This window comes from Carassius gibelio, chromosome A1 (genome assembly GCF_023724105.1).
Source record: "Carassius gibelio isolate Cgi1373 ecotype wild population from Czech Republic chromosome A1, carGib1.2-hapl.c, whole genome shotgun sequence".
In the NCBI taxonomy this organism is placed as follows: Eukaryota; Metazoa; Chordata; class Actinopteri; order Cypriniformes; family Cyprinidae; genus Carassius; species Carassius gibelio.
Genome location: NC_068371.1, coordinates 15,508,885 through 15,529,869, shown reverse-complemented (window position 1 = coordinate 15,529,869; position 20,985 = coordinate 15,508,885). Strand labels below are relative to the sequence as shown.

Here is a 20,985-nt window from a genome sequence, read left to right as displayed (position 1 = left end):
AAATAAACACATATGAGCCTACCTAGTAAAATGATGTATTTAACAAGAATCTTCAGAACACAATATTCATCATATTCATTTTATTGAAGCATAGACTATAAAGATGATAAAGTAGCATCAAGACAAATAAGATTCAAGGAAAATAATTATTCATAATCAAAAATACATTAACCTCATATATTAATCAGTTCACACAGATGAGTGATGAAATGTCCTTAAAAGTCACAGTCCCATCCAGTCAACTGTGATACAGATCATGTGATACATATAAGACATTTGATACTGTTTCAGAAAATAATGATTCCTTATCAACACATCTAAACTGGTTTCATCGTGATCTTCTCTCGTGTCTGGAAACAGCTTTTGGTTGATATCCAGCACTGATGTGGTGTAGCTTGTTCTCAGCCAGAAGATTAGATTAGATTAGATTAGATTCAACTTTATTGTCATTATGCAGAGTACAAGTACAGAGCTAATGAAATGCAGTTAGCATCTAACCAGAAGTGCAAGAATATAGTGTTTTATATACATAAAAGTGGGGAGTAAGTAAAGCTATGATATACAGAATTAACAGTGGAGTTGCTATATACAATATTGATCAGAGTATATACAGAATATAAATATGAATTTAATGTAGGGATTGTATGTACATTATGAACAGAGCAATGAAGAATTATATATACATTATGAATAGCAGGAACTTGAGAACAGTGGTAATAAATACAGTTGAATGAGTGTGCAAAAGTATAGTTTAACAATTTATTATATGCAAAATAATAGTAGTGCAATTATATTTATTGTAGAAATAGTTTACTGTGCTTGTACAGTAACAGCTTTAGACAGTTTATAGTGTAATGGATTTAACCATGTGCAGTCTGTGCAAAATATGAGTAGTGCAATACATGTATGTAAAGTACTGTGACCAGTGCAGTAAAAGAGCAGGTGCAGGTTAGATTGGTGGTGTGGTGTTCAGGAGTGTCACAGCCTCGGGGAAGAAGCTCTTCCTGAGTCTACTAGTTCGAGAGCGTAGGCTCCTGTAACGCCTGCCGGATGGAAGGAGGGTGAAAGGTCCATGGTTAGGGTGAGAGGCATCCTTGATGATGTTTCTTGCCCTACCCAGACAGCGCTTCTGATAAATGTTCTCTATGGAGGTTAACTGGGTGCAAGTGAGATCTCCCAGTCCTAAGATCCCAGACCTGGTCAAAGTGAAACAAACAATCCAGATGAAGTTGTTTAATGGACATAGAGCTCATCTTATGTTATGTGTGATTTTAGCAGGGTGAGAAACTATGACCCTTGTAGTACTGTACACTTACCATTCTTCAAGCTGTTTTAAGATCTTTTGAGAAGCTTTTTCTCTGAAGACAATTTACCACATCCTCTTCTTTCAGTCCTTTCAAGAGCATCACTTGGTCAAAACCCCTCATTTGGTTGATGAGATCATCTGTACAAAGTAAAATTGTTAAAATACTGCAATAAACAATTTCATTATGCAAGAATTTAGAAAAAGTTACAGAGGCAAAGGACTTGCTCATGAGACTCCATTAGCATGTGTAGTTCTCAGAGACTCTAGAATTCATCTATTGTTGCAGTAAATGTGTTTTCTTCCTCTAGAATCTTTCTCCAGAGCTAATGACTTCTCTCACAAATGTGTTTTAGTCTGTGCAGTGTAAGGCTTTGCTCAAACCAATCAACTATCAATTCACAATTTATAACACAACATTCACAAAACAGTGAGATAATGTCAATTGGTGTTTATATCAATTAAACCACTTTTATGACACTTGTATGCTTTTAAGAATAACAGGTGGTGTTTTTTTAAAACTTTAGATTAAAAATGTTCCAGTCAAACTTTGCTAACATGCTATAATTATTATAGCTGTATCAAATAAAATAAAAATAAAAAAAGTCCTGTGAGAGATCATCATAAAGTCCTGTAACACAGCATTGCTTCAACACACACATACCAGAGGACTTCTGTTTGCTTGAGCACAAGATGACCATCTTCATTTCTCATCCTGAGCAAATCATTTCCTTGGTCTTCCTTCTCTTCTGTGAAACAAGATAATCTTACTCTGTGTGCAATGAGCAATATTGCTCATTAAACATATAATTAAGTTAATTTAAAGTAAGATTCAGACCAGAGCATTTGATGAGTAAACAAATGTACCTGGGAAGAGCTGATCGTGGCAAGAGTCGCTGAGACTCAGTAATAGCTCTTTTAGTTTTTAGGAAGGTTTGTGAGGGTTGGCTCCCCAAAAACTTCTGAAAAAGAAGAACAGCATTATCTGCAAACAATCCTGTAAGACAGAAAGAAAGGAAATATTATTTCATTACATGCAACTTATACATTACTATATACTTTAACTTATACAATACTTACATACATTATTTTTTAGACCATGAAAGCATTAGTGAATTATTAAGACTTTGATGTGGGACTGTATTTAGGGATCATTTTAAAGACTTTTCCCCTTTCCAGATACCCACACTTGAGGTCTTATTCACTTGAGAGTGTGTGTACGTGACTATGAGACTGTCCCCGGTCTTAATAATGCCAAAGCACAGTGTCCTTAACTCACACTAAACCTCTCCAATACTGCTCCGGAGCGCTATACAACGCTTAGTGTATCCCATCATGCATCATGTTTTGGAATTAATGTGAGACTTTTTGCAGGGGTTTAACAAGAGGTAACGCAACTTTCCAATGTTTGTGAAATATTAATTATAATAATTAGAAATTGAGACTAATTTAGTAGTAAAACAAAGTGTTGCATGTTTTCTTGGTGCACAGAAAAGTATATTTATTTTGTACATCATTTGTAACTTCTTTTTATCACTTAATTAGAAGCACCACAAAATAAATTGTCATCTTTAATAGGGTTAATAGGGCGCTAATTTTAGCGCTTTGGGTTCTAGAAAAGCGCATTAAAATGTATTATTAGGGACTATTGAAAAGACATTTAGAAGTTTCTTTTAAAATACAAAGTTGAAACGAACTTTGTCATGTTAAGATCGACACACATTGTGATCTTCATGCTCACTTGGGCCAAATAAAGGAAATGTGCAAAGATGGCAAGTGTGGGTATTTGGACCGTACAACAGTTTAAGAAACAACAAAATGCTGTGCAAATGATAACAACAGGAATGTTTGATAAAAGGGACAAACTATCACAGACCAACCTGCCTCTGCAGCTTTCTGTCTTCTCCATTTCTGAAGGAATACCTCTCCACAAACACCACTGGGGTGACTGCTTACTTTACGTCTTTTCAGCTAAAAAATTAATACAAGGGGAAAGAAAATAAAACAGAATTATATACAGAATGTTAATACCCAGCCGGCACATGACCGACCTTCAACGTTGAAATATGGTTGAAATAAGGTCAGTTGTGGTTTCAACGTTGAAACAACGTTGATTCAACGTTTAAAGCTGAATGGTTGAAAAACATCCAGCACATGACCAACTTTCAACATTGAAATATGGCTGAAATAAGGTCAGTTGTTTTAATGAAACAACTTTAAAAATGTTTAATGCTAAATGGTAAAAAAAGGTTAACAAGCTTTTAAATTATTTATATTAAATTATTTAAATTAATTATTTTAATAGCATTTTAAAATATTTTAGTCATGATACCTATTCTAAAATCTAAAGGTATATGTTAAATATTATTATCATTAACAACAATAAAACTATATACATTTCGCTGCTTTATCACACTGAAACAACTCCCATTGGTAGTTTTATTTTATTACTTCTATCATGATTGGTTAATCTGGCTGTCATTCAGGAAACTGGACAATGAATCGGTTCGCGCCTTTCTACATTTAAAAATATGACCGTTATTGTCGTCTTTCTGTGAGTGAGGCGGCTAACTGTGAGCTGCTGCTCGTTATAACTGACTGCTCTATCGGTCCCGAATTTTTTCATATTTGCCTGTACATTTTTTATTTATTTTGAGCGAATTTGAGTCGTGACATGTCAATGGAGAACAAAAACTGTGAACACAAGAAGGGTCAGGTGTTCTGCGAGGTCCTGAAAACATCCTGTCAAAATGAGGTAAGAAAATCGCTAACGTTATCTTTATTATCTTTTGAAAATAGTAAAGTATTACCAGAGTTTACAAATGGGTAGTTTAAAGGACATGTAACCTGCAGATAAATAAATACCCGTGTGTCTATTTTTGCATTGCTTTATCACAGCTGATCAAGTTAGATGGTTTAGAGATTTTCCCATATTTTCCTGATATGTATCCCATGCATTAGGTGTGTTATATATGTTTGTATTCTTATAATAGTTTCAAAGTGTTTTCTGAAACATGTAAGTGCAAATGTCGGTATTTAAATAATATAATTTTAATGAATTAATGAAAATGAATAAATAAATAAATAAAAGGATTGTTTAAAGCCATGGTTCTCAAAGTGTCAGGCCCCCTCTAGTTGTTATGCAGGTGAATCACTAAATTAAACTAATTAATGGTAATACATTTTAACTTAATCTTTGAGTAAGTTTTTTTTTTTGCACATTTAAGTATGTTAGAGTTAAAGTACAGTAAAGCTTTGTGACTTTTGTTACATAATTACATTTAAAATTACATTTTAATTTAAACTTTTTTTTATTTACCTGTGTATGTAAGCACAGTTGTAGTGTTAATGTTCAAACATGGTAAAGTGTCTGACAACAATAAATATTCTTATTAGAATAAAACTGCCTCATTTTTTAACTGTAGACCTGTAGCTGAATAGTTTGGCCTACTACGCTGCTGAAATGTAATGTTGGTCATTATGGTGCAACTTAATATTTAATAACAAATATTTTCTGAAGTGGTACTTATAAAAAGTTTGAGAATCAATGGTTTAAAGAAATGGTATAATATGAAATCCTGCTTTTTAAGAACTTTTCAGTAAACCATTTCTTCTTTCCCCTTGTAGAGTCATCGAGGATCCAGCTTGTTCTTGAAACATTGGTAAGAAATTGTTCATCTGCTACATTGCACTGTCACTTCTGCTAGAGATGCTTTGACCTTTTGTGATAGGTTTTGGTTGTGCTTAGTTTAATAAAAATTTACTGAATTAGATTTTATTTGTTTTACTACACTGTATTACTAGTGTTTTGATTAAAACAGTGTAACTGGGGGTTCTGAAAACACTGCTTGTGAATAATTTGTTAATATTGTAAATTTTCATCTGAATACATTAAATAAGTGTTTAATGAATAGTGTTGTCCACTTTGTTTCCAACCTCACTGTCACTGAACTGTAAAGTGAAAATATTGTGTGATTTATTTTGCATTCAGTTTTCAGTTAAATATATTTCACAATATCAAAGTTATTGTGAAACATTGTGGACATACCTAAACTCATTGGTTAAATCTTATGTTCCCTCCAGAAGTTTGCACTCTGCAAGTGAACGACGCCTTGTGGTGCCATCCCAAAGAGGTTCAAAATCACTCTCACGGACCTTTTCCTGGACTGTGTCCAGCTGGTGGAATGACCTCCCAATCTCAATCCGAACTGCTGAGTCTTTACTCATTTTCAAGAAACATTTTAAGACTCATCTTTTTCACCGGAACTTAACCAACTAATGCTAGCACTTTTCCTTCTTTTCTTGTCTTTCATAAAAAAAAAAAAAAAAAAAAAACCTGGCTATGCGTTCTGTACTAGACTAACTGAGACTTGTCATGGCACTTGTATACTGTTGTTGTTCGCTTGTACACCTGACTTCTTCTGTTCTTCTCATTCGTAAGTCGCTTTGGATAAATTAGTCTGTTAAATGATTAAATGTAAATGTTTATACAGGACGGTACAGAAAGTGCACAAGTGGGAGAGAGTGGAGGGGACGGCGTCAGAAAGGACCTAGCGCTGGGACTCTTTCAAGGATCACCCGAAGCACAACCACACTGTATACACTAAGGCTGCTGGTTCTAACATTTTAGAGTGCCCTGCGGTAGAAATCTCATTCTGTATTCCCCACGGTAAAGAAGACACAGTCCGGGGGGGTTCCCATTAGAAATCAACTGGTTGAAGGTTCCCTGCTCATACTGTGCAACACATTTTCACGGCACAAATGTGCACAACTTGAAATGAGACACATTACTAAAACATGTTTTTGACAGAAACTGTAGTTTTCCACCAAAATAAAAGATCCACTGGTTTCAGTCATAAAGGTACAAGGGTTTGTCTTGTAAGTGCTGCAAAAAAATATGCATTTTTGTGCCGAATTATTTTACAAAAACCTTTAAATATTATTGTATTTGGATTGTTCTACTAAATGTTTTTAGCATTACCTCCATGCATACTCTGCATAATAAAGTGTGGGATTATTTTCATCTGTTTTATACAGTATGTTTCCAAAATTTAACCGCTGTTTGACAATTTTGAGCATGTGGTAGTTTATTGAAGTTGTTTGTAAAGCCATTGCTGCCAGTCATTAGATTTTTAGCCTTGCATGTACATTGTTGATCTAAATGCCAACTAGGATCTAGGTGTCTTTATACACGGTGCAAGGTACGACGGGGAAACAACGTCGTGTTATCAACGCTGATTAACTTTTCAAAATCAACACCTCCTTCAGCTTTCATCCCAGGTCTGCAGCACTACCCTAATTCACCCATAATGCAGGTAAGACGGTGAAACAGCGTCGCGATTTCAACGGTGAATCCACGTCGTGATTTCAACGTTGATCCAATTTGCAAAATCGAAAGGTTATTCAACGTTGATTCAACGTCGGGATTTCAACAGTGAATCAGCGTTGTGATTTCAACCATACATCAACGTCACGATTTCAACGGTGAATCAACGTCGTGATTTCAACGTTGATCCAATTTGCAAAATCGAAAGGTTTTTCAACGTTGATTCAACCATGGTACCTGACGTTGTTTCAACGTTGAATCAACGTTGAAATGCCGGCTGGGTAGTGATCTGTGAGCAAAATATTTAAGATATAAACCAATATGAATTGAACTACAATATGGGAAAAAAAAAATTTAATGTAAAAAAAAAAAAAAAAAAAAAAAAAAAGGTATTACCAGCATGGTACAGTAAATGTGATTTCTGTGAAATGTCATATAAAAGCACATTAAAACACTACCATTACAGTGGTACAACTATAGTTAATTTGGTGATTAATGTGCTATTACTATACTACAGTAAAACTACAGTTACTGTGGTAAAAAACAAAACAAAACAAAAAAAACATGGTAAATGTCTTGTTTACTGGGTTTTACCTACTTTTGTAGGTGTCATGGTTAACATGATTTTACTACAAATACAACTTACATCTTTGAACCTGAAATGAATATAAAACGGATCCCAGGTCTGTGGCACGTCACGTGACCGATAGAGTTTAACCAGTTAGCAGCTGTGCTCATTTAGTTAAACACAATGAAACTCAAAGACAGCCTCGGATGACCGATGTAATACAGAGAGTTAACATAAGGCGCTCATCTGATTAATAAAGAAGACAGAATACGTTTTATGACAGGCATTAAAAGAGCATATTTACTACTACTCACCATAGACTGTATAACTCACCCAACCTGCGGCTCTTGCAAACTGATGGAAAGTATCGCGATGTGTGCTGAATGAGACTTCTTGAACGTGATTTCAAAGCGATAAACATCTCATGTCAGTGACGCTAGAGGCGCTTGACCACGCTTCAGTTTTTGACGCTTTGGGGTTGACGCACAGCGCGTGATGCGCGTAGTGGGAGGGGCGGCGCTGTTTATTAATTATGTATTATTATTATTTAGGTCTTTCTTGGTTATTATTTCGAAGCTGTGTTGATTTGCTGTTTATTAATATTTTTAAAACTATAACGCTAAATCTATCAACATTTATTTAGATGTTATCATGTATTCATTCATTTCTTTATTTTAATTATATTATTTCGGTCTTATTACAGGTGAAATATTACAGTAAGCCAGAACACGGGCCGAGCGGGGCTCATTCTAAACCCATTAGCGGACATTCATATCACAGAATCTGACAGCGATCAGAGGCTCATCAGCGACAGCATTTTTAAGAAGCCTTTACAATAGCCTTAATAAAAACTCTTAATAAATCTGTAGGCCTATCGCTAATAAATAATTTATTTATTTTTTTATTTTTTTTTTTGTTCTTTTTATTTAAACTAAATTGTTTCTTAATGTTAAAATTTGTTACAGTTATGTGTCAAGGACTTTATATTGAATTCTGTAATAAAAAAAAAAAAAATAAATCTAGGCCTATGAAAAAAATAAAAATCAATGAAAAAGTAAAAAAAGAACCATTGCGCATTTTACAGCTAAAAAAGTTTTAATGTGTTTTTGTCACCAGCAATACAGTATGTTGCTCAGTTTTGTACAGTAAGTTAAGCTCCGATTTTTTTTCAAGTTTCAGTGAGTTTCTTCTGTTGTCCTGTGAAAAATTAAATAATAATAATAATTAATCAGAAAATATTGTGCTGATGCACGAAAGATGAATCCAGTTGAAATGCATTAGTTTAAAAAAACGTGCTGCAATCATGAAAATAAGGAAATAAACGTGTGCCTGCCACGAATAAATAGATTAAATTACGTGACAAAATCACGAACTGCCGTGAGACTGGGTTTCCGTGTGTGGACCACGGAAGAAGAGTGTCATTGACTTGCGTTAGAGTTATCCGTGATCTCAGCACAGACTCACTCCGTGCTCGTATCACAGATTTTAGTTAGGCTAACAGAATCAAAGTGAATCTGTATGATGGCAGGACAATGCAATAGTTACAATAACAGTCAGGTTGGTCATGGTACTTGGTGTTGAAAAAAATAAATACTTCAAATGTTGCGTTTCCAGATGAGATAGCACGTCCATTGAGTGAGGTCTGTACTCCATCACTGAAACGATCCGTGTACGGACCACGGAAGATGAGTGTCATTGACTTGCGTTAGAGTTATCCGTGATCTAAGCACAGACTCACTCCGTGCTCCTATCACAGATTTTAGTTCTGACTATAGCCAAAATGTGTGTAAAACGCCATCAAACTGGATTTTATGATGACAGGACGAGAAAAAATGCCAAGTTAATTACATGCCATTGCAACAGTGTCGACGAAAAGCTTGTAAGTTCCTAAACAAGTGAGTGAGGTCAGGTTGTGGAGGTCCGTGCCATCACGGGACTTTTGTAACTGAAACAAACGTAATTTTTATGATGACAGGACAATGCAATAACTACAACAGCTGTCTGGTTAATGTCATTATGGCATTTGATGTTGGAAAAGAAACAAATACTTCAAATGTTGCGTTTCCAAATGAGAAAGCACGTCCGTTCAGCGAGTTCTGTACTCCGTTCATTGAAACGGGTATCCGTGTGTGGATCACGGGAGGTCAGTGTCATTGACCTGCGTTGGAGAAATATCCGTGGCCGGGTCACGGAATTTGGGGCAATTCCGTGATGGCTTCACGGATTTTGAGTTAAGGACCCGTGGACATTTCACGGAATTCTGTGAGACCAGGTTGGCACAAACCGAAAGTCACCCCTTAAAATACTACTAAATATTGTAGAAACTTAATTTTCTGTAAAATTGCATTGTAATGATTAATTTTGTAAAAAGCACTATAGAAATAAACTAAAATTGAATTTACTAGGATGTTTTTGTGGATTTTTGATTGCTAGGGGTTGCATAAATACTGAATTTTATATATTTTTTATTTTGTTTTATTTTTATTTTTTTGCATTTCTGTGCTGCTGCTAGGATGTTTTGGGGTTGTTGCCAGGGTGTTACTAAAGTTGCTTTGGTGCTCTGGGTTGTTGCCAGGGTGTTGTTATGCAGTTACTAGGACATTTTGGGTGGTTGCCAGGGTGTTCTTTTTGATTGGTAGGGGGTTGCTGAAATATTCAGAGTGGCTTTTTAAGCTGCATTTCTTTGATGCTGTTAAGATTTTTTTTTTAATCTTTTTTTTGATTTATTGGCTTGCCAGGGTGTTGCTTAGGTGTTTGCTATCATGTTATTATGTGCTTGCTAAGATGTTCTGAGTTGTTGCAGCATATAAATGCTTAAAAAAATTAGCTTTCTCTTTTTCCATTTCTAAAGATATTGAGAGGGTCACAGCAATTATGTCTGATTTTTGAAGTAAAGGTTCAGTGCATCAGTTTTGTACATGTGCACAGATGTGCTGCATCACCTCATTCTGTTAAAACAGATCACTTGTGGTCAAACGTAACCTCAGTCCACAGTATTTATCAAGTATGCAGTCTTGTAACGGTCGAAAGCTCATCGAGACCTGCTGTAGTTTGGCAGTGATCCATGTTACATTTGGTTTCTTTCAAAAGCTCTTGAGTGCAATCTGGACTGAGACAAGTCCACTGGATCTCCTGAAGAGGGTCTATCAATCAAAGAACATTGGAGAAGGAGCCATTACACAGGAATTATGACCTCATCACAAGCTGTTCAGCTGGAATGAAAAGCCCTTAGATGAATTACGGTCAAAATGTTTGAATGTTAAATGGACAACATCATTGTTCAGCCCAGAGGATTTACAGTCAAAGTATATAGCCTGTCTGCATTCTCCATTATGTAAGTTCTTTACCAGGAAGATACATTTTTGTCTTAAAATCAACATTTTAGTTTTAGTTTTTGGTGGTTGTTTTAAGTTAGCCATTAGTATTAACAGTGCTCCCAAAAAACTTCAACCCCTACACTGTATTTGAAGTGACAAAATTTACAACTGCATTGCAACATGTTTAAACCTCTCAAAACACTATAGAAACTGCATAGCAACATGATAAAACCTCTATGGGTGCCTAATCATCCATATAGCAAAAACCTTTCAGGACACTTTAGCAACCACACAGCAACCTGCTTAAACACATTAGTACACCATAGCAAATGCACAGCAAAACACTAAATTCTATAAGAGCACTTTAGCAAATAGCAACACACTTAAACCACTCAAGACTCCTTAGCTGCAGCAATACATTAAATCTACTTAAGACCCCTTAACAATTGCATAACAAGCAACATACTAAAATCTCTAGGGTACCTTAGAAACTGCAAAACAACAAACTAAAACCTGTAAGGGCACCTTAGCTACTGCTTAGCAACACCTTAGAAATTAGTTACGACACGCATTCCTCAGCTTTATTTACCTTTTTTTTTTCAGATGTTTTTATGTATTATGATAACTGTGTGTGTGTGTGTGTGTGTGTGTGTGTGGGTGTGTGTGTGTGTGTGTGTGTGTGAAATAAAGCTGAACATTTTCATTTAGCTTCATCCAGCAGCTTATGTTCAGGCAAACACTGCTCATATTTTCTTTAGAAAATTAGAAGAATCTGTTTGTCAAATAACATGCACTGGAGGGCAAATGTGAATTATGCTTTTAAGATATGCAAAGCCTTATTATTTGAGAAAAAAATAAATACAAACCATTTTGTATCCTTATCTAACACATGTAAAAAATGAATCAAAAGCCATGAGGATGGAAAATCTTTGTTTTCCGGACCCACGGATGACCGAGACGCTCATGAAGACTTAAGATGGCGTGACAAACCTCCTGATGAACTCTTATGAGACATTTGGCTAAAAATGGACTGGATTCTGAGGCGAGCACACTTTTCTCTTTAGATTGCAGAATTAATTGGCCACTTTGGGGATAATGGAAAGACCTAATTGTTGGAAATTGGGAAAATGCTTTTCATTTGAATCATACAGAGAAAATTATCATTTTTTATTGCAGACTCATTATGGTGGTTTAATGTTCTGTATTCAGATTTTTTCTTCATCAATTACATTTATTAAAATATATTGTACCCAGATTATATTTATCAGTGATTAATTTAATTAAAAATTATTTTTTCTCTTTCTGAAGTGTGTCAGATACATTAGACAGAGACAGACCTTGTCTACTAGATGGCCTCCTTTTTTTCTCCATTCTATCACCGATGGAGTTTTGGTTCCTTGCCACTGTCACCTCTGGCTTGCTTGGTTGAGGTCACTTCATTTACATCGTTGACTTGATTGCACAGATACTATTTAAACTAAACTGAGCTGGATGATGGCATCACTGAGTTCAATGATGAACTGCTTCCTTTTTGCATTATTGACACACTATTTTCCTATTTAATGCTGCTTAGTTGCTTTGTCACAGTCTTTAATTGTTAAAAGCGCTATATAATCAAAGGTGACTTGACTTCACATGAATTAAGCTGTAGATCACACTGCAAGGATAACAACGCTGTGCAATGTTATCAGATGACGTTTATGTCTTTAACTTTGATTTTATGTCAAGTTTTGAGCATTTACAGGACGTTAGAGCACCAGCAGCCAGAGATGTTATTGATTCTGCGGTCATGTTCAGATCATTGTGAATGATTATAGAGGGATTTAGTGTTTTTGTCAGTGTGTTTGTGTTGAAATTCTATATTGTGTCTGTACACAAACAAACTAATTAGTATAAGCACATCTCACTCACTCACACTGTTTTGTCGTCACTCTATGGCAACGGTTAAAAATCCCATGAAATAGTAGAATCAGCTCGATATATTCAAGACCTTGAAATAAAGTATAAGTAAATAAAGCTGTCAAAATAAAGTTATCAAAATAATATTAATTATTAATATTAAAATTAGTCCACGTGACTTATGCATTATATTTTTTCTATATTTTGTTTGGTATCAATTCCTGTAATTTTGACACTGGTACCACTGTTTCTGTATTTTGTATTGATGCTTTGCAATATTGCTCACATACAAACTAGTCTCAGATCGGTGGCAATGAACAGACTCTTTAACATCATCCTAACTGCCCGATCATCTTTTCCCCATCTTAATCAGACCCTGCTGGCTCGTATGATGGGTCGAGGACTGGCGAGAGCTGAGGGTCAGACGCCCCGTCGGCCTGAATGTGACAGACCCATCTGCTGCACAGTGGACAGCGCTTTCAGCAGCTGTGAATGGAACCAAGTGTAATTCTGATGTGCCACACAAGCCACATGAATTAACTCTAATGATGGATGAGCACCATTTTAATGGGTCAGAAAATGATTGCCTTTAAGATGGTAAGATGATTTGTCAAAAGAGTCAACGCCCATTCACTAACAAGTTTCTTTTTTTTTCTTTTTTAAGTCAAAACAAATCCGGTCACCTTTATTTATATAGCACTTTAAACAAAAAAGATTTTGTCAAATCAACTGAAAAACATTAATCAGGAAAACAGTGTGTCAATAATGTAAAAAGGCAGTTCATCATTGAATTCAGTGATGCCATCATCTCAGTTCAGTTTAACACTAGAACCGCCACGGGGTCAATTTTACCAGTGGCTGTTTTTCAAATGTACATAGCAGATTTAAAAGTCCCCCAATCATTGACTTTTACTAAAATGATGTAATTTAGAATTCAATGTTGTTAAAAATTATTCAGATAAATCCAGATCATAAAACGGGGCATTTAGACCTACACTCACTTAAATGATTATTAGGTACACCTGTTCAATTTCTCATTAATGCAATTATCTATTCAACCAATCACATGGCAGTTGCTTCAATGCATTTAGGGGTGTGGTCCTGGTCAAGACAATCTCCTGAACTCCAAACTGAATATCAGAATGGGACATAAAGGTGATTTAAGCAATTTTGAGCGTGGCATGGTTGTTGGTGCTGATTATTTCACAATCTGCTCAGTTACTGGGATTTTCACGCACACCCATTTCTAGGGTTTATAAAAAATGTTGTGAAAAGGGAAAAATATCCTGTATGTGGCAGTCCTGTGGGCGAAAATGCCTTGTTTATGCTAGAGGTCAGAGGAGAATGGGCAGACTGATTAAAGCTGATAGAAGAGCAACTTTGACTGAAATAACCACTCGTTAGAACCGAGGTATGCAGCAAATATGTGTGGAGCCACAACACGCACAACCTTGAGGCGGCTGGGCTACAACAGCAGAAGACCCCACCGGGTACCACTCATCTCCACTACAAATAGGAAAAAGAGGCTACAATTTGCACAAGCTCACCAAGACTGGATAGTTGAAGACTGGAAAAATGTTGCCTGGTCTGATGGAGTCTCGATTTCTGTTAAGATGGTCTGATGAGTCTCGATTTCTGTTAAGACTTTCAGATGGTAGAGTCAGAATTGGGAGTAAACCGAATGAGAACATGGATCCATCATCCCTTGTTACCACTGTGCAGGCTGGTGGTAGTGGTGTAGGGGATGTTTTCTTGGCACAATTTAGGCCCCTTAGTGCTAATTGGGCACCGTTTAAAAGCCACAGCCTACCTGAGCATTGTTTCTGACCATGTCCATCCCTTTATGACCACCATGTACCCATCCTCTGATTGCTACTTCAAGCAGGATAATGCACCATGTCACAAAGCTCAAATCATTTCAAATTGGTTTCTTGAACATGACAATGTGTTCACTTTACTCAAATGGCACCCACAGTCACCAGATCTCAACCCAATAGAGTGTTGGAACAGGAGCTTCGTGCCCTGGATGTGCATCCCACAAATCTCCATCAACTGCTAGATGCTATCCTATTAATATGGGCCCACATTTCTAAAGAATGCTTTCAGCACCACGTAAAATTGAATGCATGTATTTCTGCACTGTCGTTTACTTGCCACTTATGTTTTAACAGTGTACATTTATAGGCAACACCTTTAACTCACTGATTTAGTGCAGTGTCCCCAAACTTTTTGCAGCATGCAACCCTTTCTAGTGTTTGACACCTGTCAAGCACCCCCCAACACCTTACTCTGGTTAAACTTCACATTTTTTATTGCAATAACTAAATACAAATACTCTGGTTAATCTTTACAATTTTAATTGCAATAACAAAATACAAGTATTCACTGTAGATTAGAAAACAAAACAAAAAAATCTGTTATAAATACAAAAGATTACTTCCTTTTTTTTTAGTGAGATGCCGTTTAAGGGATATCATAGAATATGCTCTTCTGTCGTGTGGCTCTTCAATCACTGTGGGTGAGGCAGAGGACAGTGTTCAAACCCCAGAGCCACTGCACAAGATGGCCGCCAGCCCAGCGCCGCTGCACAAGATGGCCGCTAGCCCAGAGTCACTGCACAAGATGGCAGCCAGCCCAGCGCTACTGCACAGGATGGCGGCCAGCCCAATGACGCTGCACGTGATGGCCGCCGCAGTTGACTCTCCAAAGTCAAGTCAGGTCACCGTCTACTGTCCAGAGTCAGGTCAAGTCACTACTAACACCCAAGAGTCAAGTAAAACAACAGTTAAACTTCATGAGCCAAGTCAGGTCACTGTTGATCAGGTCCCTGTTGATTTCCCATAGTCTAGTCAGTTCACCATTGACCATCCAGAGTCAGGTCAAGTCACTGCTGACTGTCCAGAGTCAGGTCAAGTCACCATCAACACCCATGAGTCAAGTAAAGTCACAGTTGATCTTCATGAACATGGTCAAGTCACCAATGATATTTGCTAATCAAGCCAAGTCACCATTACTCTCCATAAATCAAGTAAAGCCACAGGTAAACTTCATAAGTTAAACAAAGTCACCGTTGGTATTCATGAGCCAAGTCAAGTCACCAATGATCTTCATGAGCCAGGTCAAGTCACCATTAACCTCCCAGAGTTAAGTCAAGTCACAGTTGATCTTCATAAGCCAAGTCAAGTCACAGTTGATCTTCATGAGCCAAGTCAAGTCACAGTTGATCTTCATGAGCCAAGTCAAGTCACAAATTATCTTTATGAGCCAAGTCAAGTCATCATGGGTCTACCAGAGCCTTGTCATTTCTGAAGCTGAACTTCATGAGCATTGTCACATCTCAGCCGTATAATAACGTACCACCCAAATATTTAGGCTGCTATCTTTTTTTTCGCTGTCAGTGCAGGGCTTTTTTTTTTTACCTTAGGCTATAGACCATTATGGATTTGTGTAAGCCTGCATTAAAAAGTCTTGAACATTAAACAACAGGATAAAAATATAGTTGATGCCTAGACATAATCATTCCATGACTCTAGACATTTCTTTGTGAAGACAGTGGCATTATACAGTGAAATAATATGTTCTTTAGCCATATAAATACAGTTGTAATGTGCATGGATAAAATTTACCCACTGGCAGTTTTATGTATACAGCAACCACAGGCGGTTTTAGCCATATAAATACAGTCGAAATGTGGGTGGGTAAAATTTACCCACTGGTGGTTTTATGTATACAGCAACCACAGGCAGTTTTAGTTGTGATAGTTCCTGTGCAATCATTTGCAATCAAATAAATAATATCGCTGTAAATTAAGTGTGCCCAACTAAGCAAGCCAGAGACGACAGCGGCAAGGAACCAAAACTCCATAGGTGACAGAATGGATAAAAAACCTTGGGAGAAACCAGGCTCAGTCGGGGGGCCAGTTCTCTTCTGACCAGATGAAACAAGCAGTTCAATTGCTGTCTGCAGCAAAGTCAGATTGTGCAGAAGAAAATCTAAATTTTAGAAGAAGAAAATAATACAAAACTGTTCAAGATTGTATACTTTTATTCTGTGAGAACACATTCTATTTTAATGCATTTATTTGTTTTTCAAATAAATGCTATTCTTTCGAACTTTTCTATTCTTCAAAGAATCCAGAAAAATAAAATGTAGAAGTAGAACAGCATTGATAGTAATCAGAAATGTTTCTTGAGCATCAAATCAGCATATTAGAATGATTTCTGAAGGATCATTTGACATTGAAGACTTCAGTAATTATAATTAATAATAATGCTTGTACTGTAATTTTTTTAAATAAATGCACCCTTGATAAACATAAGAGACAAAAACATAAAAACATGTTACTGACCCAAAACCCAAATTAACGGAAGCGTAATTAAAGTACAAAATGCTCATCAAGATCTAGTTTACTTTCTACTAAGTAATATCTTTCACTTTTTTTTCTTCATCAATGAACAGATGCTGTTGTTGTGTTGTATTTTTTTCAGACGGACTGAAAAGCTGTGTTTTTAAAATTTAAGCTGCCTAAATTTAGCCAAACAAATTGTATCCCATTTTTTTCTCCCTAAACGTACGGTGTACTTATGAGCGGTTAGTGATGGGTGGTTCGACTGAGACTGCTGAACAGCGAGGACTGGAATACAGAGACATCATTAACCAGACAAGAAGCTGATTCCTCATCAAGATGGAGAAAAAGACAAACCTATGATGGAAAGAGATTGAACTCCTGATGGCAAAGGACGCCAAAACGCCATCATTAAATCCAAGGACCTCAAGCGACCTGCACGCGCCACAAGCTTTGAAGTTCTCTTTTGTTCGAATCATTTCTGAACAGGAGAGATTCTGTCTGACTCATGGGCTACATTCAATAAAACTCATTAGCGCTCGCAGGAAACCAGAAAAGACATTTTTTGTTCTATTTCTGTTCTTCCTGTAGAGATGCATTCATGAATTGCATGCTAATCACTTTATTGGGAACTGTATCGAGAGCTGTTGTTAGTTGAAAACTCTGTGTCAATCAAATGAGCATTGGGTTTTAATCCAGCTCAGAGTTTTGCAGAAAACTTTCTATTTCTAGCAACACTACTGTGCATTTAGGCCTATTTTATGAAATGTTGAATTTGCTTGATCTGAAATGGGAATATAAGATTGGATTGAGCTCTGAGGGAACGGCACTATTTCATCAACAAGACGAATCAGGGCGAATTCAGTTAAGCTGAAGGCTCTTAGCTGTCAGTGACGAGATTGTCCTCAGAGCAACATACACTGCAATTTGGACATTTTTGTATGTCTGTATTGATCAGTGCAATATGACATGGGCAGTCGTGGCCTAATGCTTAGAGTTGGACTTGTAATCCAAAGGTCAGCCGAGTCTTGTTACCGGCAGGGACTGGAGTAGGGGAAGTGAATGACCAGCGCTTTCTTCCACCTTCAATTCCACGACTGAGATGAGACCCTTGAGCAAGGCGTCAAACCCCCATTTGCTCTCTGGGTGCCACAGCGAAAAATGACTGCCCACTGCTACACAACCCAACCATGTGTTCACAGTGTGTTTATGTTCACTTATGTTTGTTTGTGTATGTAGTTGAATGGGTTAAATGCAGAGCACAAATTATGAGTATGGCTACTTGGCTACATGTCACTATCACTTTTATTTATTTATTTATTAAAATTTCACAGCTTTAAAAGTAACTGAAGCAATTAAATGCAAAATGTTAAAAAAGATCACCAGCAAAGACGCTAGATAACCAGATTTGTTCAGACATCCATTCTCTTTCACTCTTAAATCTGTTGTGTTGCACTCTGATGGATGATTTACCTTATAATCTGTAACCGCTATAAAAAATGCACTTTAAGAAACCACCTATAAACCATTCGGAACACCGTGGCAACTGCATAGCATCACCTGGGCAACCACCCACAACAGAAATCATGGTGCTGGTGTTTTTTTTTTGTCTTTTTTTGTCTTCTGGTTATACTCTGTTAGTTAACTAATAAGTTCTTTAGGTATTAGATATTTAAAAATCAGTGCTGATCAATTATTATTATTATTATTAATATTAAATATTATTATTAATTTATTGAGAGGAGAATATGGCCTATTCAATATAAAATGTAAATTTATTATCAGCATTACGTGAACTGCAAATTATTTAATTTCTGTTTGTTCTATTATTATTCTATTTTTTTGTCCTGATGTCATTCACTATATTAAACCTCTGCATGCCTCTACAGATCTACTCTAAGAAAAGCAAGAGCGCTGATATGTAAGGAGACGGTGAAGGATTTAAATAGGTCCCCAGATTCCCTGAGAGTGGTGTTTAGTTCAGCAAACTCTTTTGCTGCCCTTATTTGTTATTTCTCAGGAGTTCCCATTATTCCATCTACAGGCATCCTTCTACCAAGAAATGTTGGAACAAATCAATAGAGCTGCCCAGAGACTCACTGCTACATATACACACCCACAGGTTTCCATGTTTTATAGGGACTCATAGACCTTATGATTTTCCACCCCCTTAAGCCAAAGGGTTTACTTCGTTTTTGTACATGTACACTAGTATGTGTAGACAGTCGAACGCATAGTCTTTCAAATTATACTCTGTATGATACTGTGTGCAAAAGAAGGAGGTTGACGCGTACTCCAGAACAGGGGTTTTAAGCCTGTTAATTCATATTGAGTTCTCAGGGAACAAGAATCTGTAAATTAGGCATTCTATACCAGTGCCAGTTCTAGACCCTCTTTAGGTGGGCTTCAGTCCAACTCTCTGTCGTCTCAGCCAGTGCTTCTTCCTCAACAACTTTTTCATATTCACATGTTTTAAGTCTTGACACGATCATTACCTGGAGTGCCCATGAACTTCAGCAGATGGCATTCCACTCAGGACCATTCCACCCACCCATCGGTTTCCCTGTATTTGTGTTTCCGTGTCTAACCTTTGGATTGTGTATTTCGACTCTGATTCTCTGCTGCCTGGAGGGGAATTTAATGGCCATCAAAGGGATATCATAGAATATGCTCTTTTGTTGTGTGGCTCTTCGTTAACTGTGGGTGAGGCAGAGGACAGTGTTGGAAGGCCAGCACCACTGTTAAAGATGGCAGCCGCAGTTGACTGTCCAGAGTCAAGTCAGGTCCCTGTTGATAGTCAAGTCAGGTCCCCGTCGACTGTCCAGAGTCAGGTCAAGTCACTACTAACACCCAAGAGTCAAGTAAAACAACAGTTAAACTTTGTGAGCCAAGTCAGGTCACCGTTGAGCAGGTCCCTGTTGATTTCCCAGAGTCTAGTCAGTTCACCATTGACCATCCACAGTCCGGTCCAGTCACCGCTGACTGTCCAGAGTCAGGTCAAGTCATCATCAACACCCATGAGTCATGTCAAGTATTCATGAACAAGGTCAAGTCCCCGTTGATCTTCATGAGCCAAGTCAAGTCATCGTTGATCTTCTAGAGCCATGTCAAGTCACCGTTGATCTTCATGAGCCAAGTCAAGTCACCGTTGATCTTCATGAGCCAAGTCAAGTCACCGTTGATCTTCATGAGCCACGTTAAGTCACCGTTGATCTTCATGAACCACGTTAAGTCACCACGGGTCTACCAGAGCCTTGTCATGTCTCGGCTGAACTTCATGAGCCTTGTCACATCTCAGTCGAAGTTCCAGAACTCTCGTCCTATCCTGTCATGGCCATGGAGGCCATCTATGAACTCTTGTTCATTCCTGTCAAGGCTACAGAGGCCATCCATGAACTCACCGCCCACCCTGTCACGGCCACGGAGGCCAACTACCATCTCATCACAGCCTCGGAGGCCGCTATTAACCTGTTTATATTCTCTGTTTCAGTCCCACCTGACCAGACTTGCTCTCCGGTGCCATTGACTTCGCTGTGGTGGTCCTCTGCTCCGCCCTGGTGGGCTTCTGTCTCGTTTGCTTGGCTGTGGTGGTCCTCTGCTTTACCCTTTTGGGCTTCTGTCTCATATGCTCGGCTGTGGTGGTTCTCTGCTCAGACCTGGTGGGCTCCAGCTCCACCTGTTCCACTCTGGTGGGCTCCCACGCCACCTGCTCTGCCTTGGTGGACCCCTGTTCCCGAGTTAAGCCCACGGCGGGTCCCTGTTCCTGCGTTAAGCCCACGGCGGGTCCCAGTTTCCCATGTTAGGCCCAGGAAGGGCCCCTGTTTCCCATGTCAGGTCCAGGAAGGGCTCCTGATCTCCATGTTAGGCCCAGGAAGGGTTCCAGTTCCGCCTGCTCTGCCCCGGTCCCCGGCCACTTCCACACGGATCTGAAGAGAAAATACTGGGAACCCATAAGTAATTAAAGAACTGTTAAATAATTCTGCAAGAATTAATTAGAACCTGAAACAGTATTCTAAAGTTAAATATAGGGAACCCATTAGTAATTAATATTATTAATAATAAACTATCAAATAATTATGCAGGACCTATTTCAAACTTGAAAAACAGTAGGCCTATTCTGAAGTGAAATTATAGTGAACCCTTTAGTAATTAATAAAGAATTATCAGATTATTCCACAATAATTACTTAGAACCTGAAACAGTATTCTAAAGTGAACCTATTATAAA

The 20,985-nt window shown here is 37.6% G+C and overlaps 1 long non-coding RNA gene across 2 annotated transcripts; it reads right to left on the bottom strand.

The window, feature by feature from the left end:
• Positions 1 to 673: 673 nt before the first annotated feature.
• Positions 674 to 8,063, bottom strand: LOC128014513 (uncharacterized). Of its 2 annotated transcripts, XR_008183576.1 has the most exons (6): positions 7,276 to 8,063; positions 3,184 to 3,274; positions 2,171 to 2,300; positions 1,968 to 2,052; positions 1,317 to 1,444; positions 674 to 1,196 (listed from the first exon to the last, which is right to left on the bottom strand). It is a non-coding gene; the product is annotated as an uncharacterized LOC128014513 (long non-coding RNA). The 2 variants fall into 2 exon arrangements; XR_008183571.1 differs by lacking the exon at positions 7,276 to 8,063 and having other exon boundaries at positions 3,184 to 3,327.
• Positions 8,064 to 20,985: the final 12,922 nt, after the last annotated feature.